We start from the raw sequence: 2,967 nt of genomic DNA, 5'->3' as shown, positions 1-2,967 counted from the left end.
TCACCCTCTTCCCCTCTAGTTCTCTGCCCTCGCCCTCACCCTCCCAAAGATATACACTTAAATATACCATATAAGGTATGTAAGGAGAAGACAATCATCAGAAACTAAAAGCTAAAAAAAAATCTGCTGTTTCCATATCTTAGAGTTTGCTTCAGTATGTATATTATTTTATATAACTCTGAAGAGGTGCTTAGGCACTATGCCTTTGTGATTCTCACCTAAGGGTATTCTCTTTTGGTCTCACTGTATGTATCTATGGGCCTGTGTAATTTGTCATAGCCCAGTGCATTTTAGATCTAATTTCCTTATATATCAGAGACAACATGAACTGTTTGTCTCTCTGATCTCGGGTTACCTCACTTAACATGATTTGTTCTAGTTTCATTCCTCTCCCGACAAATGACATTATTTTATTCTTGCTAATGACTAAGAGTCCATTGTATATAGGAACCGCATTTATTTTGGATCCACTTATCTACTGTGGGGCATCTGGGCTGTTTCCATGTCTTGGCTATTGTGAATAGTTCAGCGATGGATGTGGATGTGCAGGTGTCTTCATCATATCCTGGCTCATAAATTAGTTCAATATAGATGTCTAGGAGTGGTATGATTGGATGGTAGGGAAGGTCTATGTTTAGTTTTATGAAGAACTTCCAAAACTGCTTTCCTGAGTGGTTATACTAGTTTACATCCCCACCAGCAGTGCGGTAGGTGTCCTTCCCCCCCCCCCACACACACATCCCTGCCAGTATTTGTTGCTCAGATTCAAAATGTTGGGCAATCTAACTGTGAGATAGAATCTCAGAGTTGTTTTGATTTTCGTTTCCTTTATGGCTAGGGATGATAAACATTTCCTCATGTGTTTCTTTGTTAAAACCCTTCTTTTGAGACGTCTCCTCTTAACTCCCTTACCCATTTAGTGATTGATTTATTAAGTTTGGGAGGGATTGGTGTCTTGAGCTCCTTGTATGACTCAGCCATACCATTCCTGGGCATCTACCCAGAACATCACAAGCCAGGTACCATAAAGACACTTGTAGAGCCATGTTCACTGGTGTATTAGCCAAACTATGGAAACAGCCCAGATACCTTAGAATAGGTGAATGGATCAAAAAAATGTGGAACTTACACACAATGAAATTCTTGTTTTTTAAATCAGTCATGGGACTTGAACTCTGGGCCTGGGTGCTGTCCCTGAGCTCTTCAGCTCAAGGCTACTGCCCTACCCATTGAGCCACAGCACTACTTCTGATTTGCTGATGGTTAATTGGAGATAAAAGTCTCACAGACTTTAGGGCCCGGGCTGGCATTGAACCATGAGCCTCAGATCTCATCCTCCCGAGTAACTAGGATTAGAGGCTTGAGTCACTGACACCTTGCCACACAATGGAATTCTATACAGTGATTAGAAAGTGCCCAGAAGTTTGGCCTAGTGGTAGAGTGCTTGCCTAGTATGCATGAAGACCTGGGTTTGATTCCTCAGTACCACATACATAGAAGAAGCCAGAAGTAGTGCTGTGGCTCCAGGTAGAGCACTAGCCTTGAGGAAAGCCCAAGGACAGTGCTCAGGCCCTGAGCTCAAGCCCAGGACTGGCAAAACAAACAAACAAACAAACAAACAATAGAGAGAATACTCATGTTCATTTGCAGGGAAATGAATCTAGAACAAATTATGTTAAGTGAGGTAAGCCAAGGTCAGAGAGACAAACTGTGCATGTTTTCTCTTCTATAAGGAAGCTAGATCTAAAATATATGAGGACATGATAGATTATTCAGGACTCCAGGCATTCACATACAATAAAACCAAAATAGAATACTCTTAGATGAGGAACACAAAGGTACAATGCCTACTGCCTCTAGTCATATAAAATAATATTTACCAAAATGCTAGGAAATAGATATGATGTTTTCCCCTTGGATATTGTTTTTGTTTTATTTTTTGTTTTGTTTATTCATTTATCTGTCTATGAGAGGGTAAGGGGGCACAGAAATGGAGGGACAAAGGGGAACAAATGCAGCAGTGGTGCTTACTAGACACTGCTGAAAATGAACTATATAACTTGTGGGAAGGGATGGGAGGGAAAAACTGGGAGACAGGAAGGGAAGGGGTGACATCTAAAAAGAAATGTACTCTGGGAAGTGACGCAAAGCGTAAGCGGAAGTCCCTGCAGCCTCGGTGTTGTGCTGAAGGCAAAGGAGAAGGATTTGGAAACCCTGGAGCAAGGAACTGTCTGCCTGTGGCCGCTGGTGTGCAGAGTCCTCCAGGTGAAGCCACTGTCACAATGTCTGACCAGGAGGCAAAACCTTCAACCGAAGACTTGGGAGATAAGAAGGAAGGAGAGTACATTAAACTCAAAGTCATTGGACAGGATAGTAGTGAGATTCACTTTAAAGTGAAAATGACAACACATCTCAAAAAACTCAAAGAATCATACTGTCAAAGACAGGGAGTTCCAATGAATTCACTCAGGTTTCTCTTTGAAGGTCAGAGAATTGCTGATAACCATACTCCAACAAAACTGGGAATGGAGGAAGAAGATGTGGTTGAAGTTTATCAGGAACAAATGGGGGGTCATCCGACGTTTTAGATATTCTTTTTATCTTCTTTTGCCTCAATCCTTTTTTATTTTTAAAAACAGTTCTTTTGTAATGTGGTGTTCAAAATGGAACCGAATACTGGCACTCCATGTCTAAAACATATGTTAATTTGAATTCTAGTGTTCATTATTCATTATCATTTGTTTTCCTTGTGCTGATTTTTGGTGATCAAACCTCAGCCCCCTTCACATTGCCCTCTCATTTTAAAAAATGATGTATGTGCACAGAGAGGCCACTTGTCTGGACTGCAATCTTAGGTAAGATCAACCAATGTGAGTGTTCACAGACTTTCCAATAGGCACTGAAGTTCTAGCATGTGATTGCTTCACTCCTGGACTATGACTTTCAGTGGTAGACGGTAGTTTTTCA

General features: G+C 41.2%; 1 pseudogene; it reads left to right on the top strand.

Annotated features, from left to right (window-relative positions):
• The first annotated feature begins 2,233 nt into the window (after positions 1 to 2,233).
• On the top strand, positions 2,234 to 2,588 carry LOC150054343 (small ubiquitin-related modifier 1 pseudogene; annotated as a pseudogene).
• Positions 2,589 to 2,967: the final 379 nt, after the last annotated feature.

This window comes from Megascapheus bottae, chromosome 15 (genome assembly GCF_031878675.1).
Source record: "Megascapheus bottae isolate mThoBot1 chromosome 15, mThoBot2.hap1, whole genome shotgun sequence".
In the NCBI taxonomy this organism is placed as follows: domain Eukaryota; kingdom Metazoa; phylum Chordata; class Mammalia; order Rodentia; family Geomyidae; genus Megascapheus; species Megascapheus bottae.
Note: the sequence above shows the minus strand (reverse complement) of the source record. Positions and strands in the feature narration are given on the sequence as shown.